The following is a 21032-nucleotide window of genomic DNA, read 5'->3' on the forward strand; positions in this document are numbered from 1 at the left end:
CTTAACTAAACAGTGAACATGATGATCATGCCCTTTACCTGTCTCTTTCAGGTTTCACACTCTTCATCCTAATGATGGCTTGCTTTACCTGCACATCTTCTTTGACCTCACATTTGGCCCAATTCACACATTTGTGTGAAACAAATAAAATAAGTAAATAAATATTAAATACATGTAAAGAAACCAAAACACTAAATGAACAGGGTTTATTAAGGTTTTTTAAATAAAAAAATATAATATTCCCCATGTTACTTTTCATTCTAAATAACTTATCAATGACATGTTGAATGTTATCACATACAGTCAGTTTTGTAGGTGCTACCCACGCATGCTGAGAATCTACATGCTCTTTGTCTACACACTCTGAGCTCACTCTGGACTCAGATACTGTTGTTTCTGTTTCTTTAGCTGAACTTTCTTGCCTTAGTGGTGCAGGATTACGACGCTGATTGTCTGCTACACCTGGAGGTAAATATATTTCCTTAGACTGAAAGATGGGAGCAGGACAGTGTGCAGATATGTTATGTGACAGCTGTGTGCAGGCAGGAGAAGGACCCAAAGTGCAGACTCCGGAGACAGAAAGTAACTCAAAACAGCTTTAATGCTGAACCCAGAAGGGTAACAAAAACTAAGAACACAAAATACACCTACGCCGACAAAACACACAGCAAGATAACGGTAGATCACGACACAGACACAAAGAAACACAGGGCTTAAATACACAGAGGGAGCAATCAGGGAATGGGTAACAGGAGGGAAACACAGCTGGGGCAAATCAGAACTGACGAGACAAGGAAGCGTAAACTGAACACACTGAGAAAAGACAGAGACCTTCAAAGTAAAACAGGAAACACATGACACAGACTGAACAAAGACACAGACTCACATGCAGGCACTACAGAGGGAACAGAGACGTGGGACCAGGGCAGACACAGACAGGACACGGGCAGACAGCAACTAAGGATACACAGAGACAAACCATAGGACATGACTCTAACAAAAACCCAAAGACTAGAAATTATAAATAATATAATAAACTCAAAAACCCTGGGCCAACGACCCAGGCATCCTAACAAGATATCGTGCAGGTTGTGCGAGCCTGCTGGGTTAGAACAATTCTGATTCTCTAACATAAGCGTGGTCATAAGAACAAAACAGGGTGGTATGCGTGTTTCATGACGTGAAGGGCAGTTTAGCATATGTCCTGATTTTTTGGCGAGGGCACATTTACACACCGTTATTTGTGATTGAGCCCATTAAAGCTTGAATCAAATCTGGATCTTAAATCTGCCTAATTTGTCATTAGAATAGTGAGTGAACAGGTCTCACCTGGTCATGTGACTTCGAGTCAGTTGTCTAATTACTTTGAGCCTCTGAAAATGTATAAAAACTGTTGTCATGGCAGTCTGACCTCTGCTACACGTCGTGAAATAAAGCTGAAATCTTGCTCTTCGTTTTCTGATTAACCTGACTGTAAATACACACGTTATATTAGAGCTGTGGGTATGTGATGGCTGGGTAACATCTACCCGACATCACAGTGCAGACACTTGTACGTCACACTGCACTTATAGCTCTCTGTCTTTAAATATAGGATTGAACTTACAGGGGAATAAAGAATTGGTTTAGAATAATTATTTATACAGTCACATTATACTGTAAAACCAGTGCGCACATGTTAGCTTACACTTTCTTTGTTTCCTGAGTTACCAGTGACAGTGACAGCTGCTCCCAGCCCATTGGTTGATGAGCCAAGAGTTGGGGGCAGAGGGGGCGGAGCAAGCCCTGCAAATTGGGTCATACCATTACTCTGGATCATGTGTGTGTGTGTGTGTGTGTGTGTGTGTGTGTGTGTGTGTCCTACCCCTCTTTGTAGGATCATAAGCACTATGTCTCCTTTCAGAAGGTCAGTGTGTGTTGTTGTCAGAGTTCTGTTACTCCTCGTTTATGGGCTTATGATTTACACGTGAGTTTGTTTTGTTGGGTTAAATAAAAACCTTTTTTCCTTTACTGCTCGCCCATCACAGGGTAGCAGAACATTAACTGCCAGTATGACGATCTTCCAGGCAAAACAGCACTGAGAGCATGTTGTGAGCATTTACATATGTCTGTGACTCAGTTGGCACAGTGCAGTACACTAGAGTGCTCTTTGCCTCACTGTGTGTTGTGAGTGTAGATTACTGTGTCCTGGTTGTCCCTGGGGACAGGTGGAGGATACTAACAGCAGCCAAACTGCAGTTTGCCACAGGAGAGAACATCATGTCAGCCTGCCCTTCTTTCTCAGTGGTTTCAACAGCGGTGATGCAAGACACTGAGGATTTACAGAGAAAAGGATGACCAGCACGCCCTGACCCTCCACCAGCCAGAGCTTTCCAACTGGAACCTGAACATGAATACATCAGTATTCACATACTGTATTTGTGATCAAACGAAAGAGATTACTAGAAGTGGACGAGCGGCATGTCGAATGAATAACCTGCTAGTTACAGAGCTTTTTCAATGTTTTGTCTCGGATATGTTTAAAGGAAAGTTCCAAAGGATGGAGGATAGTCCGTTCCCACGGCCCTCGTGATGAGAGGAATTTAGCATCAGAGGTGTGAAGGATGGGGTATAAAACGTGTTTTTTTAAGAGTGAAGCGAGGGGTTTAAAAGGATTGGCTGGGAAATTTCTGGAGAACAGGAGTGATGTTTCAGAGAAGCAGAAGAAAAAAGGCCGAGTTCTGGATGTACGAGAGTTTAAAATGTACTGAATGATGCACCATGATGAACGGATGGAGGCATGGATCAGAGCCAATCTCACTGCATGTGTATGTGAAGACATTTTCATCACTGATACGATCGTATTATTATGTTGTTAGCTAATACAATAATACAATAAGGATAATATTAGTAATACATTTGATTTAAAAGCGCTATCAGAACACTCAAGGACACTGTACAGAGTAAAGTAGTAAAAGTAGGCATAAAAGCAGGGAATATACACAATAATAAGAAACATAATAGAAAGAACAGATTAAAGTTGGCAGAGTGGAAAGGTTGTGTGGAATAAGCTATTTTGAACAGGTGAGTTTTGAGTCTAAACCTAAGAAGAGAAAATTCCAGAGTCGAGGAGCAAATGAAGGCGCTTTCAGTATAATGTTTGGTGCTTCCAGGGGTCGAACCCAACATATGAAACAAATAAGTGTTCATATGACATTTTCCAGAGTTTAATGAAGATTTTTTTCCTTCATTGTTAAGTTTTACAAACTGAAGTTTGGATAAGGATGGGAAAATCATTGGTGCAGAGTGTAAAACGCTGCATGAGAGGAAGGTGCAACACGAAGATGCAATTCACCGCTCCAACACTGAGGCTCTTACTTTACTAATTAAAGTAAGAGGCTCAGTGTTCACTGAAAAATAAACCTAGGAACAAATGATATGTCTCTGACTTTTCTAGCCCTTTAAATCCAGGCCTGTGGCAAAGGAAATACATGAGTAAAGAAGTAACAGCTGCTGACAGGTAAACCGCAGCATGTGACACGAACATCCGTCGTTTCTGCTGACATGTATATAAGTAAAGTTCTCTATGTGCTCATGAGGACACAGTCTCACCACAGCTCCTCACCAATGCACTTTGATTTCTCTGTTGAGGTCAGTCTGGGCAGGTAGGCGTGGCCAAAAGCAAAACAACTTGAAACTCACTATTTACTGAAACTTTGTGCAATGGCAGCAAATGATAATTTAAATTGTCTTGTTGTAGTTTTTGAAATGCAGAAAAAGTGATGAGGGAAGAAGGATAAAGAAATCCTACAAAAATAACATGCAACGTGCAGATCTTTCAGTGCTATGAATATTTAAACAGCCCTCGTCTTTTCACTCTCGCTGCCTTTTCTGTGACATCTCCAAAGTGCAGACCTCTGCCCTCTGCCCGGTATCTTCCAATCTGTTTTAAAGGGACGGACTACACAAATGAACGTGTCTTATTCATTCAGAACATGGGTGACAATGAGTATTATTCATTAGAAGTTGGCAACTAGGAGAATGTCTGGTATCTTGCTCTTTTGCCCTCATTCACTTGCACTGAGTCATTCAGTCCTATTAAGAGAAGGTGATTAAAGGCAGGAAGTGGTGATTCACAGTGACTCAGACAGCCTGTGCTCTCACTACAATCTGAAAGCAGCCTTGGGGAGACAGTGGCAGAGATATTTGTGGGCTCTCTACCACATTCAAAGGTGCAAATAGGCACTGTGCATCACTGAGGAACAGGAGTGTTGGCAGGCGTCCCGCATGGAGGAGTGTAAGACGACTCCAGGCTGCATAACATAGTGAAAGAACTAACACAAACACAGACTGGAGGATTTTTGCATAGTTGAGGGAGTAAGATGTGAAACAGAGATCAGAGAAGCAGGTGGGAAGGAGCTGCAGTCACAGCAGGCCCACGAGGGAAAAGCTGGCCAAAAGCACACATTAGCACGTTAGCACGTTAGCTCGTCCTGTTCTTTCTCGGGTAAAGTACTGAAACCTCAACTCAGCACTGGCTAATTTAGGGGGACTGGGATAATGCTAATGCTGTTGTGTGAACTGATTTCTAAAGGTGAAATGTACACTGCTCAAACATCTAAATGGGACACATTTTAATCAGAGGACAGCATCAAGTCCATGAAACGTTGACACTGATAGTTAAACTGGGATATTGATCTGGTCAGGTAAGTTAATCAGATTCAGCTGCTTTGGTGTTTATGAGATTCACAGCAGGTGCACTAAAGGAGCACCAGCCAGACGACCCCCGAACAGGAATGGTTTTACAGGTGGAGAGCTCCGATGTTTTTCCCTTTTCTCCTCATCTTTTGTGCAGTTGTTTGAGTCGTCGTCACTGCTGCGAGCCAGAGGTGGTAATGTACAGATATTCTGTACTTGAGTAGAAGTATAAGGATACTTGTGTGAAAAACTACTCTGGTAAAGCTGAAGGACTGACTCTTTGTTCAAGTCAAAAAGCAAACGGTAGCTCTGCTGAAGAACGTACCCAGCACCGTTTGTTGGTCTCTGAGGACTCGTATTTTCCCAGATTAAAAAAGGCTGAAAGAAGCAGAGCACAGCACATAAACCCCAACAGGCTCCGCAGAGATGCTCTGAAGACATGTGTACTGACTTAGAGAGCAGAGTTGTGTCTGGACAAAGATTTACATACACGTAGCTAACTTCCATCTCATAACTCAGTCACATGAAACGTCTGCTAGACATGATTTTGAGACTAACAGAGCAGAAAATTGGAAACTGCTTCTGTCATCATCAGCAGATTTACATTTGCATCACTGCACACAGTTACAATTCTGTGTACATGCATCAAAGCATTATATGAGTGTTTTCAATGTCCAATCCAAACTTGCAGAAACTTATCACCTGACATCAGTTTTCAGTGGTCGTGTTCCCACCTCTGTACTGACAGCAGCGGATTTGAGATCATCTGGTTTCCCTCAAATGTTTAGCAGAACCCACCACTTAAAAAGCAACATGTCCCGGTTTATTATTTGCTATTTCTCACACACCTCTAATATACAATCACAAGTAGAAGGGTTAAAAGTTAACAGATGGGTCTCTTACTGTCTGTTTCTTTAGACCAATGATGTCGACACACAGAAACAGCAAAAGAAAAAAAGGCTGCATAAAGGAAAGTCCAGCAAAAAACAATAAAAAACTATTTTACTGAATGGAAAATAATGAAAATAAAAACGCAGCCTTAAACAAGCCATTTAGAAATGACTACAAAGTGTTAGGAAGCAGTGCTTTTGCTCTGTCTATGAATGTCTTTCTGTCTCTTCTTGCTGCTTCTTGCTTTGTGACCCAGACCTTTGGAGGGCGATCAGCTAAAATTGCTCCTCTGTTCTCTTCTTTTTTAATAGGCCTAGTGTTCCTGGAGGAGCAGGCAGGGCTTCACCTGCATGTCACATATCACAGGCTCAGGCCTTGCACACTGACTCTATCACTGAAAGGAGGATGAGGAAGTTTGCTGTTGATTATTCACCTTTCTCATGTTTATTAGTTATAGTGTGGTGATTATTGAGAGTGATTTTGTTTGATTGTTATGCCATTTGTGACTCTATTGTGCGACACGGCTCTGGTAATGCTGGGTGATGCTTCTGCATGCTGCTCCCCACAGATGTGTGAAGGTTTCAGTGTGGTAGTGTTGGTGGCAGGAGGACACAGATCTTTGCCAGTCCATGTCTGCACATTGTAGCTGAACACAGTGTCAGAGTGATGTCCTGTGGGGTGCTGTCCTCGGGTTAGCAAACACAGATGTTATGCTGTACACAGATCTTTTCTGTAGTGAGAAGATGAAATACTGACAACAATGGAAGCTGCAGCAGCTGTCCGTGCTTCTCATCAGTGCTTCATAATGTAAGTAAAGTAAAATGTTATTTATGAAGCACCTTTCAAGATAAAATCACAAAGTGCTTTACAGAGGCAGAAAACAGACATTAAAATCTAAAACAAAACAAAATCAACCAAAAGCGAGTTTAACCAGATACGTTTTTAACTGCTTTTTAAAAGACACGACTGAGTCCACAGATCTCAAACTCAAAGGGAGCGAGCTCCAGAGTCGGGGGGGGGGGCCGCTGATACAAACGCTCTGTCACCTTTTGTTTTTAACCTTGTATGCGGGACAACCAGCAACCCCTGGTCATGGACATGGTCATGGCTCATGGACCTGCTGGGGTGATAAGGAAGAATGTTTTTGTGATGTTTTTATCATTTTTTTCACATCCATAGTGTTTGTCTTTCCTCTTCCATCAGATCTTTCAGCTAATCAGCATTTAACCTGTGCAGCACTGTCTGTGCTTCTGGCTGTTTGAAGGAACACGTGCAAAAATGTTTCTGTGGCATCTGCAGAGCTGAATTCCTACATTTCTTCTTCTTGGGTCTCGCCAAAGACTGAACCAAACAGACCCTCTGGGTATCGGTTTTATTATTATTAATAATAATTGTATTCATAGATGCCTTTAAACACCCTCGAGGTCACCTTACATTAGTGCAGGAAATTAACCCTTTAAAGCCGGTCGGAGCAGCACGCTCTGTTTTGCGTAACTATTTTTAAATCCATTAAATTTAATAAATCCTGTTTTCATGGATGCCTGGATGTTAAACTTCATAGTTACACCTGGGAAAGCAGCAACGCTGATCATTTTATTAAAGATGAAAGAATTTAGAGAGTTTTTAACTCTCAGTGTTCATTTGACTTTGGGACCTGAAACAGACGGAGTTTAGGACCCAGATTACTCTGCGAGGCCCCTGACTACAGCAGCCGTAACGCTCCAACAATCCATCAGGCGGTGCGGCTTCATAGCTTAGCACAGTCATAAGGATTTATAGGGCAGAAAATACGGAACTCTAAATAACTGTCATTGTTGTCATTCCCAACCAAACAGGAAATGGAAAATGTGAGTTTTCAGCTAAAATACTCATAGTACCATTTCCTCAGTGTTATGTTCAGTTTGTGAATTTCATTACATTAAATTTGCTTTGGTTCTCTTTTATTTATGCAAACCAATCTTTGGGCACTTAGCGAGGTCAAGACCTTACACAAGATCCTTACAGCAAGCACTTGATGACAAAGGATACTCTTCATTTTGAGAGGAAGAAACCAGTAACACAACCACACTGTAGGTGAGCGGCCAGCTGCCTGGGGGTGGGAGGACAGTGGCTGGAGAAAGAAGAGCACTGAGAAGAAAACGGTAAACACCAAACAGGTTAGTAGAATAGAATAGAATAGAATAGAATGCCTTTATTGTCACTATACAGGTGTACAGTGAGATTACAGTGAGGCCAGTAACAGAAGGAAAAGTGCTTTTTTCAATAAACAGTAACAAGTGTTAACTTGTGACATGTCCACAAAGATAAGATCATTTATTCAGACAAAGAACAGAATGTCTTTAAACGGGAGACTTATTGCATTCATTGAGTTTAAGTCAAAGTGTATTAAAATTCTGTCATAATATAATGTACAGACCATTGTGCTGACTTTGGCATCGTTCTGCCAGGGTACTTTAAGGACCTCCTATAGAGGAGGCCCGCTCTATAGGAGGCCCACATGTGGCCCTCCTATAGAGCGGGCCTCCCACATGTGGGCCACAGTTATCTTCTTCCTCATCATCATTTCCCACTCTGCATAGCTGTCTCACTCTGGCACGCTCTCTCTCTTTTCTCACTCACTTTCTGTTTTTTCTCTTGCTGCTGTTTGGACAAACACTTGACCGCAGCGTCCAGCAGGCCAGACAATCAATAGCAAATGCCCGCGGCTAAATCAAATTACTTCTACTCGATTTCTGGCTGGGGACAAAATAAAGAAGAAAAAAATATAAAAAGTGTTATTTCCAGGGTCAGTGGCTGTCTCAAGCCCTTTTTGTTCCTCTCTGACTGGGAGGACACACAACACTGAGTCAAACTTGGTCTGACGATAGAACATATTCATCTTGGAAAATCCAAGATGAATATGTTCTCCAATAAAAAATGTAATAAAGATAGCCTCAGATAACAGTCAGGAATAACAAACTGTGGCTGATCTCGGATGTGCATCATAAAATTCTGCATTGTAAATTCATGATAAGTTCATATTTCTGCAGCACCAATGCAAAGATGCAACGCAACAATGTAGAACAACTGGACCCTGACACAGTCATTAAAGGATTTAGTGCGTCTCAGTTTGGATACTTGTTAGACTTTATATTGCCAAAAGTATTCGCTCGCCTGCCCTCACACCCATCTGAACTTGAGTGGTGTCCCATTCCTAATCCATAGGTTTAAAATGATGTCAGCCCACCCTTTGTAGCTAGAACAGCTTCAACTCCACTGGGAGGGATTTTCACAAGGTCTTCTTGCAGTGCATTTGTGAGGTCAGACAATGATGCTGAATGAGAATGCCCTGCTCCCAATATCCGCTCCAATTCATCACAAAGGTTTTCTATCGGATTGAAGTCAGGGCGCTTTCCACTCAAGTTTTTCCACACCAAACCAGACCATGCTTTGCGCACTGGTGTGCAGCCATGTTGGAACAGGAAGGAGCCATCCCCAAACTGTCCCTATAAAGTGGGCAGCATGAAATTGTCCCAAATGTCTTGGTATGCTGAAGCATGAAGAGTTCCTTTCACCAGAACTAAGTGGCTGAGCCCAACTGCTAAAAAACAAGCCCACACCAGAATCCCCCTCCACCAAACGTTACACTTGGCACAGTGCAGTCAGACCTTACCATCCACCAAACAAAGACTAAGAATAAAGGAGTCTGTGTTTGGTCAGAGAAGTGGGATTCGTCACCTCAGAGAGCGAGTCTCCATTGCTGTAGGGTCCAGATGTTTTGCACTACTATAACTGATGTGCTTGGTGATGTAAAGCTTGGATGCAGCTGCTTAGCCATGGAAACGTATCCCATGTATGAACTGTTCTTGAGCTAATCTGAAGGCCACATTGAGCTAAGAGGTCCTTGACTTTGCAGAAAGTTGGCGACCTCTGTGCACGATGTGCCTCACCATCTGCTGACCCACTCTGTGATTTTACAGCCTCGTGGATGAGCTGCTGTCATTCTCAGTTGCATCCACTTTATTATGATACCTTGAACAGTTGGAATATTTAGTAGCAAGTCAATTTCACAATCTGATTTGTTGCACAGGTGGCATCCTTTCATTGTGCCATGCTGCAATTCATCAAGAGCGATCCATTATTTCACAAATGTTTGTAGAAGCGCTCTTTATTCTCAGGTGCTTGATTATGTACAGCTGTGGCCACGGAGGTGATCAGAACTCCTGAATTCAGTGGGTGACTGAATACTTTTGGCAATAAAGTGTAGTGCACTGTTCTAAACGATGCACACGTGCACACTTGAATTCTAATATCATGGTGCTGTATCGGCTCAAACACCGAAAATAGTACACGTGCCAGAAATGATATTTGCAGTATGTGGCTGTGATTGTTATTCGACAGTTTACAGTATATCCTCTGTAGTAAACACAAAACATGAGGTGGTTTTACCTGTAATACCTGAAAAGACTCGACAGGCTTTGTGTAACATAATGACTGCTATGTACAGCATTATTTTTACATTTATAATCAGAACTAAAGATATCTCCTCTCAGTAGTTACATCTTTTTTACCCATGTTCTTAATGTTTCATCATCTGTCCTTGATGCCCCCCCCCCCCCCCCCCCCCCCCCCCCCCCTTCCTTGCCTGAACGGCTGCTGTGAAAACACATGACGCGTGTCAGGCTGCAGAGTCTAAGCTAGCCATTTCTCTGTCTAATGGAGTTACAGCTGGCCTGTGCTGACCCTTAAACTGTTTGTGGTGGAGGAAACAGCTCTTGGTGGCGACATTAGTGTGACATTGTCTCCTTGCTGCCCGTTTGTTCTCTGCCAGCAGATCTCATTTCAGGCTGAAAAGCCCATTTTGACAAAGAAGGACCTTAAATGCAGGGGACTGATCGATTTGTTGCAAGATCCAGGGAGGAGATTGTCTACACACATCCTGTGACAGTGCGGGAGTTCCTGCCCTGAGTGTGGTGTTGGGGTTTGTGCTCGAAGGACCTCCCACCCCCCCCCCCCCCCCCAACCCCCATTTCTCTCTGTTTCTGGTTGGTGTGCTATCTCTGCACAACGAGTTCTAGCTGGAGCTGCAAACGTACTTTCGATTAGCTGCAAACGCATCTTATTTTCAGTCATCAAACCAGCTGAGATTTTTTTTGAATCATTTAAGGAATTTTAAGGAAACATCAAGCCACCCAGAAAAAATGTCAAATGTTTTTGCACTATTGATCTCTTCTACCCAAAGGACGAGCTCTGTAAATCTTTCAGTGTTAGAGCCAAAGATATCCACTGGGGCACAAAGAGGCATCAGTGTGAGAATCTACTGCCGTCAGTATTTTTTAAAGCAAGGTTAACTATGATCATTAAATATTATTATTAAAGAAAATATTATTAAACAGTTTTTGTTTGTTTTTACCTTTAAATGAGTTTTTTAGGTTTTCATAACTTGTTTTGTATTGAATATTGTGCTCATCATAGAAGTTGCTGAGCAACAGCCACATGGCAAAATAAACAAATCAAAGGTAACAGACAGGTCAGACAGGTGTCAGCAAAGCCCCAGGTTACCTCACAAACTCCTCAAGTCTCCATCGCTGGCCGGCCAAAATAATTCAGTCGGTTTCTCTTTAGTTCACTTCAAACGATGTTTCAGGTTTCAGTCTACAGCTTCAGATCACAGCTGCTAGTTTGGTCAACCTAATTTTATCATTATTGTTGTTGTCTGCAAAACTACATTTGTCTTTCTCTACAACAGAGAAAGCTTTATTCATATTTTATAATAAGAATGTCGTATTTGCTGCATGAACAATGATCAATGGCAAAATAAATGTTAGCGTTTAGCACCAGGGTGGATGTAAAGTCAGTGATATAGTGTGACGATGTAAACGGCCTCATCCTCTTCATGGTTGTTGTTTACTATGTTTACATAATTTCCCCTCGGGATCAATAACATATTCTGATGCTGGGTTACATCTGGTCAGGCACTCTTCGCTGTTTGTTGAGATGTAGTTGAAAGATTAAAGGTGAAATTTTAACTAAATGAATTTAACTGTTCACCAATTCATGTTTACAAACGGAGCTTTTTCTGCTGATCTGAGGTTGGAATAACATCTAAACCGTACGTAGCCATAAAGGTTTTCAAAATGTTTTTGTTCATTTATTTAAGAACATGTTAAAATATGGAATAACTGCTTTTAAAAAGAGAGCGAGAGAGAGAGAGATGAAAACCTCACAGTTATTTACCAAAGAAGAGTCAGGGGTTAGCTAGCATCGGGCTAGAATCCTTGCCGCAGCGTCCTGGGCTTTGGACTAGTTTTGGCTATTTTCTGCGTGTTATTGTCGTTATTCTCACCACCTGCTTCCTTTTTACTCTTCACTGTCCTGTCCAATATAACAAAACAAACAAACAAACAACAAAAACAACCCTCTGCTCAGTCGAGAATAGCTGATGCGGTGGTTAGCACTGGTTCTGGGTTTGACCGGCTTCTCACTTTCCAATAACTCTAATAAGTCTTTTGCTTGATGTCTTTTCAATGACCTGAGAAGAGTGCTTCTCACCGTTCACTCTTCTTCTTCTTCAACATTTTCAAGAGTAGCACATTATAGTAAGTGACTCAAGTCAGTTAAATGTTACTATATGTTACAATTATCATATCACAACACTATGGAAACTATGCATGTGAATGTAACCAGCCTAAAATAATGAATTCACCTGAAATAAGAGCAGCAGATCGCTGCCTCTTCTTCTGACACACGAACATGTTCTGATTGTCTCTGTAGATGCAGCTAAACGTCAGTATGGGGCCGAAGGATGAGCTGCTGTTTAATCCTGATATTTCTAGAATACACCATGAAAATTGCCTTTTAAACTGCGTGGTCAAATCTGAAACTTCTCCTTACTCACCTCTTCCATAATAACTGCTACACGTTGTGTTAAAATGCCTTCCTCCTTCAGTCTAATTATCGGCAATCTTTCTCTTTCCCTCTATAATGGACACCAAGAAACACTGAGTGCTCTAGTGCAGAAATTAGCGTCTGACCCAAAGCTTCTAACCAAGATAATGTCCACATGCATACAGTAAAAGGAGAAGAAAACCAGGGGTGAGTGTGTGGTTTGGGGAGGCAGACTCTGATCTCGTTCTTTGCCTTCTAACTGCGGTGGGAATTGAGATTTAAAGTCTAACTCAGAAAGCTTGCTATCTATGATCCAGACAAAGGGAGAGAGGTGACACAGAGATGCTGAGAAGAAAGGATTAAGAGGAAAGGCAACACGACAAATCTGTTCTCTTTCTTCATCCCTTTCTCTCAGCGTTCAGCGGCCGTCATTAACACAAAATGCCTGTCATCTTGTTCTTCCTCCCAACATCCTGAAACATTGTTCCAGCGCTCAGATAACTACCACAGTGGGAATGAATCTGTTTCATAAGGAGAGAACTCGGATAAGAGAGAACAGGACAAAGAGAAATAGGGAAGGAGTTTGGGAATGAGCTGCTGAGCATTATGCTTTAGAGGACAATGGGTAAGAAATTTTATGTTACAATATTTATGCAACTTTTCTATATATCTGACAGTTTCCATGCTTTGATGTTGAGTCAGTTTACTGTGGAACTGTCTGCATTTCTACTGATTGTGCAACTGCTACAAATTATCTACTAAAGAATGAATTTGAACTGTAACCAGCCGCTCGCTTCAAATAATGTGCCAGTAATTCTGGATTAATCTGATTCATCATTCTGTCTTTGAATTTATTATAGTCTGACAATTACAGTTGCTTGATAAGTAGTTCAGTTGCTGAACCATCCATTTCTTTCACTTAACTATTTCAGGATGTGGGGTGGCTGGAGCACATCCCATCTGTCACAGGGCAGACGCAGGATATATACTGGTCACCAGTGTGGCAGTGTGCTCAGACACACAAAGTTTGTAAAAATTCAGACTTTTAAAAAATGATTCAAATCAAATTTGTTATGCAACTCTAAAACTGATGACGTCACTATTCTTAAACTCAGGAAACATGTTTCTATCAGACTGTAGATTGTGGACACATTAAAGGACTCTACATACTTCAAATGTGTGTGTAACCTGTTTTTTTAGTTTCAATCATCTCAAATATTATTTGATTTATCTCCTGTGAGGAAGGAATACCTCCTTCTCTGTGCCATACAAAGTGTTGAGTGTCAACCAAAATTGCCTCTTACTTGATTTTATTCACTTTAGTTTTATTTATATAACATTAAATCACGCCAACAGTTTCCTTTATATTGTAAGGTACAGGCCCTACAATAATACAGATAATCAATCATCGCATTAAATATATAAATATGGATTGGATAATCATATTTTCTTCTGCAGAGAATAAAAAAGCAAATCTTTTTGTGAAGATTAGATAAGGGTTAAGCTTCTCCTGTGTGATAGGGTCAGTAACCTGAACGTGGCTTTATACCAGCATTCATGTGGTCATTAAATCTTTCTTTTCAACATGGATTTGAATGTTTCTTGTGTACAGTACTGCTGGCAGCATTAGAGGGAAGGTCACAGGCTCAACAAAAACAGTGTTGTAATGTCTCAGTAATCTGACCATAAATATTCAAAGGGAATAAATGTGCAGTCCAGCTTGTAGTTGTCTTAAAATCTTGTTCTGATCCATTGTGTTGGACTCACCAGCTGATACATGATCATGCTTTGACCTTCCTGTGTTTGAGTGAAAATATGTCCAGAATCATGTGTAACGCTGACACTGAGTTTACAGGCAGAGAATTATAATGCGGGTTTGTGGGGGTGGTGATGCTCAGTGGTTTATAAAAAGAAAGTTGACATCCTCACATTTGGCTGCGGGGCACAAAGTACTTCCTCATCTTGGCATAATGAAGTAACAAGTCTGTGCGTCCATATGTTGGAGCTGGTGGCCTTGGATTCCACAGGAAGGCTTATTAGCATAGCACTGGCTGCAGGACATTTGCCTCACGGTTTTATAAAGGTAATGAAAAATCATCTGAGAGAGCTCGTGCTGCGATCAGGCTGCCATCTGTTACCTGCTAACACTGCTCACCCCGGCAACGAGGAAGGGAATGGAGATACGACGCTGCCACGTGCTGCGCTCTTTGTTATGCTGGAGGTGAACACTTGTTTTACAAATCATGTATTATTATTAAAAGTGTCGGTCATTATGCTCACGCTGACATTTTTGGTCTTTTCTTTTTGTTGTTCAGGTTCATCTTCCTTGGGGTAATATTTGGGATAAAAATGTGATTTTCAAGTGACTTTAAATTAGATCAAAGCTTTGGCCAATCACACGCTTGATCTGATGGTGTCATTAAAGGATATAATACCCTGAAATAATTTATGAGAAAAACAAAAGTTTCCACTCTTAGTACAAGCTGTTTGTCTGTTACCTGTTCAGTAGCACCATTGATGGTCCGTCTCAAGAATAAGACATTAAAAGAAAGAAAATGGGTCGAGGCCTCTGAAATTATTTTATTGAACCTTTAAAATTCAGAAGGACTTCCTTCAGAAGGACTTCAGAAGGGGTCAGCACAGAGACTACAAGCCCATCATCATCAATGGAGCTCCAGTGGAGAGGGTGCAGTCCTTCAAGTATCTTGGTGTCCACATCTCCTCAGACCTGACATGGGCTGCCCACATTCAGGTCCAGACCAAAAAGGCTAGGCAGCGCCTGTATCACCTACGACAACTGAGGAAGTTCAGGGTCTCTCCAAAGATCCTCAGGATTTTCTATACAGGCGCTGTGGAGAGCATCCTCACACAGAACATGACATCGTGGTTTGGGAACAGCTGTGTGAAGGACCAAAAAGCTCTCCAGAGAGTGATCCGTACAGCAGAACGCTGCTGCAGGATTGCTCTCCCCCCGCTTCAGGACACCTACACCAGGAGATGCCGGACTAGAGCAGCGCAGATACTGAAGGACCCGTCCCATCCTGGCAACAAACTGTTCCAACTTCTGCAATCTGGTAGAAGGTTCCGCATCTTCCGGGCAAGGACAGAGAGACTCAAGAGGAGCTTCTATCCCCAAGCCATCCGTGCCCTAAACACACACACACCCGCCCTCTCACATCATCTATAATTGACTGAGACAGGACTCTCTTCCAGACACTAAACCAAGGCACAATGTACATTTCAATTCCTTTAATTTTAAATATGTTTATATTGTCTATCCTGTAAAATAGTCAGATGTCTATTCATATTAATGTACAGAATTCACCTGCTTGCTGCTACTACTGCACATTCACCCAGTGTATATACTATATGTCTGTATATATATATATATATAATGTTCTTCCTCTACACCCCCCCCCCCCCCCCCCCCAATTTTTGCACATGTCGAGGAGCGTGTCAGGCTACATTTCACTGTGTGTTATACTTGTATAACTATGCATGTGACAAATAAAGAACCTTGAACCTTGAACCTTGAAATAATCTGGCAGTCCGTTCTTATAATGTCTTGTCTGAAATCATTGATGTTGGCTAAATAAATACAATGCAAAATAAAATTCAGTTGCAGAGCCCTCGTTAAATCACGAATTAACTATGAGTAACTAGTTTTTCAAGGGTTAGGGTTCAGTTTCACCAGCCACATCAAGACCAGGATATCCGTGTGACTAGTGACTCAAGAAACTGGTCTGATAAAGTGAAGTAGGCTAAAAGAGCTCAAAGAGCATCATATTATGCCATGAACTGCATAAATTCAAGAATCAATGAGAAACAAACTCACTGGCATTACTGGTCTGGAAAGGACTAAGAGGACTCTAGTGAACCCCAATAAGGGCCATTATTCATAAATGGAGAAAACTTGGAACAGTGGCTGTCCTGCCACAGTTACTCAAAGAACGTGTCAACAGCTTATCCAGGAAATCACAAAGGAACCCAGAACATCTAAAGAACCTTTAATGTGTTACTGGTCATTGAGTTTATGAGTCACCTGGGCAAAACTGGTGGGAGAGTTCCAAGGTGAAAGTCACTGCTGACCAAAAAGATCAGCACCTTTTCCAAAAAGCATCTTGATTATCCTCCAGACTTTTGAAGGTTTGCATTACAGTATTTTACACACTATAAGGCGCACTTAAAATCCTTTAATTTTCTCAAATATCGACAGTGCGCCTTATAATCCGGTGCTCCTTATGTATGAATTCTGGTTGTGCTCACTGACCTCGAACCGATTTTATGTGCTACACGGCGCTCAAACATCTGTCAAAAATGTTTTAGTGCGACTTTGCTAAGCTATGAAGCCGCACCGCCTGATGGATTGTTGGAGCATTACTACTGCTGTAGTCAGGAGCCTCGCGGCGGAATCTGGGTCCTAAACTCCGTCCGTCCTCAGGTCCCAAAGTCAAACGAACACTGAGAGTTAAAAACTGTCTAAATTCTTTCATCTTTAATAAAACAATCAGCATTGCTGCTTTACCAGGTGTAACAATTAAGTTTAACATCCAGGCATCCATGAAAACAGGATTTATTAAATTTAATGGAGTTAGAAGTTAGCAGGAAGTTAGCTCGCTAGTTTCCACCTAAACATGATATAGCATGTTCTGACTGAGAGATTTCTGAAAACATTAAGACGTACAGCTCTGCTGTCACTTCAACATAAATGAACAGTGATGCCAACTCCTAAGTAAGGAAAATCGCTATTGGCTGCACGAAAAGTTGCTAGAAGTCGCTAAATGATGTCGTCGCCTAACTGGTCATGCTAATGTAATTGTAACAGATGCTGTAGGAGAAAGAAATAACATTGTGGGAGACATAAAGTGAGTAAAAAAACACCCTAAAAACATTTAGAATATATTTAGAACTACAAATTAAATTTCTTTTAGCAATTATTGTATTTTTGATGTCACAGTTCTAACCCTCCTCCTTGATCTGGACTTGGGACCAGCAAAAGTGACGCGAAATAGACACTCTGGTGGAGTTACTGTTTTTGGTGTGTGTCTTTTTAAGTAGTTTTAAACCTTGTGATACATAAAAAGTAACAGTAAAAGAAGAACATTTTTAACCATAAACAATCGAAATGGACATAGTAAGCCTCACCAGACAGCTTCAGTCGAAATCTGATGTACAAGATGGACTTAAGGCTCTGCAAGGACCTCTGCTTTCTAAGTTTGCAATGATGGGAATGATGTATTTTAGTGCATTTACCACTGCTCCCACCCTGCTTCACAGTCGGGGGGTGGGCAGCGGCTTCGCTGATGCGCGATTCATTTGCAGTTTGTATGCGTATTCATATGCGTGTACGCATATCTCCTGCTCTGACATCTGCTAGGGGGGACTGCTGTATGAGGACTACCTGCCGCCTGTGAGCGCTTTGGCATGGGCGAGGTGCCCACAGCAGCACCTAAGAGCGATACGTGCTTTCACGTCAAAAAGTCGTCATAAGTCTCCAATAAAAGTTGCCAGATTTGTCGCTACTCGCTTTTTAGAAAAAAAGTCGATGATGGGGTCTGAAAACTAGCTAAATATAGCGACAAAGTCGCTAAGTTGCCAACACTTCAGATAAAGACAGAAAACTAAAAGCAGTGATGTTTGTAGGGTTACTGAAGTTGGGCTAGCTGGTATATAATGATGTGCTACGTGATCTCTAGCGACACAGCTATGTTAGCATAATATAAACACAGTGAAGCTGGAGGATGAACGCTAACTTTTTTCCACTTGATAAAAGTTAACATGAGGGTTCCCGATGGTTAGGGACAAATGCAATCGCATGGCAGGATGCTGTAAACAGACCAAACTTCAGTCAGGAGAACAACTGAGATAATCCATCCACAATACGAGGTTAGTCATTAACAGAGATGGGCAGTAACGCGTTACTTTTTTCAAGTAACGAGTAAAGTAAGGGATTACTATTGCAAATTAATTAGATTACTGTTACTTTCCCGTAGGAACGCTGCGTTACTGTGTTACTAAAACCGTGATTTTTTGTGAGAATGTCTCACGATAGTGACGTAAGCAAGTGCGCCGTTAGGGACAACAGCTGTGTGCAGATCAACAATGGATCACATATCGATTGTGGGAGAGAGTATGAGCGTGCAGCATTTAAAGCGTGGAAGTACTGATTCCATAAAAAGTGACAAAAACATTAGCGTCCATCGTGCGTGGGAAGAAAACTTCTTTTTACAGCGAAAAAACCCCCTAAACTTCCAAACAAGCACCGAGTAGCTACGACGTAATGGGAAACTCACAGAAACTCGCGGATTCTTCCACTGGCACACCTGCACCAGGGTAAACCTCCGCCTACCCCACTCCTGCTTTACAGGTGAAAATAGAGCAACAGGACCGCTGATTCTTTGACTTTATTTATTTTCTGCTGTGTTTTACTTGCATCTATTGAAAGACTGAGTGTAAACACAAAAACAAATTATTTTATGTGCTGGAATGTGCAGAAAATAGGTTTAAATGTTAAACTAATTTATTCAAGTCAGAGAATGTTGCATATAATTAAATTTTTGCTTGATGCATAAAGTTAAAAGATTAAAACTAATAAAACAAGTTTAAAAAAAGAGACTTTTCCATTTGATTACATTTTGTATGATGGATTATGCAGAAAAAGTAGAATTGGGCTGAAAGATCTATCGCTTTATCACCTCTTCAGGTTGTGAATCGTGTTTTTAAAAAATAACTAAGTAACTAAGTAATTAATTACTTTTGAAAATAAGTAATCAGTAAAGTAACGGGATTACTTTTTTGGGGGAAGTAATCAGTAATTAGTTACTGATTACATTTTTTCAAGTAACTTGACCAACACTGGTCATTAATATACTGCAACAACATGGGAATAGAGCAGCTGCAGAGGATTCAACATTAATGAATCAATGGTACAGAAGAGGAGGAAGCAAGAAGAATGAGTTGAATAAAGTTTGACTTACCTGACTGTTTTGTTTCGCTTAATGTGCCTTATGGTCGAAAAATATGGTAATCAAATCTGATTAACACATTAAGAAAAACCCTCATACCAACAATCAAACATGGTGGTAGTAGTGTTATGGTCTGAGGCTGCTTTACTGCTTCAAGTCCTGGATGACTTGCCATAATTGATGGAACCATTGATTTTGTAAACCTACATGAGTTTGCATGTAGTCATCCTAAGTTAGATAGATCAAACGTCAGGATGGTTGGTTTTGCTGATGAAAGAACAAAGGGGATTTCAGATATTTTTACATTTATTTGCATTTACTCCATTTGTTACAATGTAATTTAGAATTTGTCTTATCTTGTACACTGTTATCCATCATGGGATAATCCCGACAACCCTCTGCACCAGTCAGGCGACAAGCAGGCAGACTGATTCAGCTCTGCTGCCATACGGGCAGATACAGGACATCTTTCCTACCTCATGTGATATCTCCGTACAGTGTAAACACACATGTCCAGACCAGAATCATCTGTGCTGTCATTTTTGCATTTGGGATGCCAGCTGATTTTTATTTATTTATTTACTGCACTGAGTAAGCAGGCATTTTACTCATTACATTAACTGCTGTAGCAAATATGAGAAGAATTCCCCAAAATAATATATCACATTTCTCATCTCATCTTATTTACTCGTGGCTTCAGTAATATTGCACACAGTGGGTTTATCTGTTTATGGAGAATGATTTAATACTGACGGTAAAGTTGGACAGTAACACTGTCAGTGGCTTCAGTGTTATTTGAGTTTATATCAAACTTCAGCCAGTGTTCAGTTTGCTGGTGTTTTGAGAAACATTCTGTCTGCAGAGCACCGAGGGGAGAAACCAGTGTTTCCAAGGGAGAGTTTTCTGTTGGCCTGCTGACAAAGTCAGCGAGCAAAATCAAATCATGGCTGTGATTCTTATGTAGAAGTAGTTACTTAGTGCATCGTTTTAGACTTTGTTGCCATTTTCACTGTCTTCATGTTTGGCATGTGATTATGGGCCAACCAATTAAACTCACTGCAGACATGAGAAATGAGAAGAAAGGAAATCAATAACATCTCCAGTAGAGATGGCACGATACCACTTTTTTATGTCCGATACCGATACCGATATCATAAATTTGGATATCTGCCGATACCGATATGAATCCGATATAGTGTTTTTTAATCAACAAAACTGTTTTTTAAAATATCTTGCTGCATTTTGCAAGTCTGCAAGTTCATACTCAAGTTTAAAACAACAACTACACTAAAGCTATTCTGTTATACCTGTGTACAAAAAAAATATTTCATAGTTCAGCAATACTGATCAATCTAATAAACTTAGACCTACACCATCCTCCCTATTCTGGTATTTTAAAGAGTACTTAGCGTAAATATTAAGCAACCTAACTAATAGGGTTCCAACTCCCAGCAACAACAAAAAGAAATAAATAAAAAATAAGGAACCACCCCTCACGCGCCACCTCATGATGCTTAATCGACGTAATCAACCTTAATTTGATGCAGTGTGAAAAAAAATGCACAGAAATCAATTATTTTTCAAGAAATATTAAATAGATTCAACATCTTTCTTCAACAAAATTGCAGACTG

At 41.0% G+C, this 21032-nt stretch overlaps 1 protein-coding gene across 4 annotated transcripts in view; it reads left to right on the forward strand.

Annotated features, from left to right (window-relative positions):
- grik2 (glutamate receptor, ionotropic, kainate 2) overlaps nt 1–21032 on the forward strand; it is a 351880-nt gene that overhangs the window by 26084 nt on the left and 304764 nt on the right. The window lies entirely within an intron of this gene.

The sequence above is a fragment of the Copadichromis virginalis genome, linkage group LG11 (genome assembly GCF_057382275.1).
Source record: "Copadichromis virginalis isolate Kocher_CV1m ecotype Utaka linkage group LG11, C_Virginalis_male_GT1.1, whole genome shotgun sequence".
NCBI lineage: Eukaryota > Metazoa > Chordata > Actinopteri > Cichliformes > Cichlidae > Copadichromis > Copadichromis virginalis.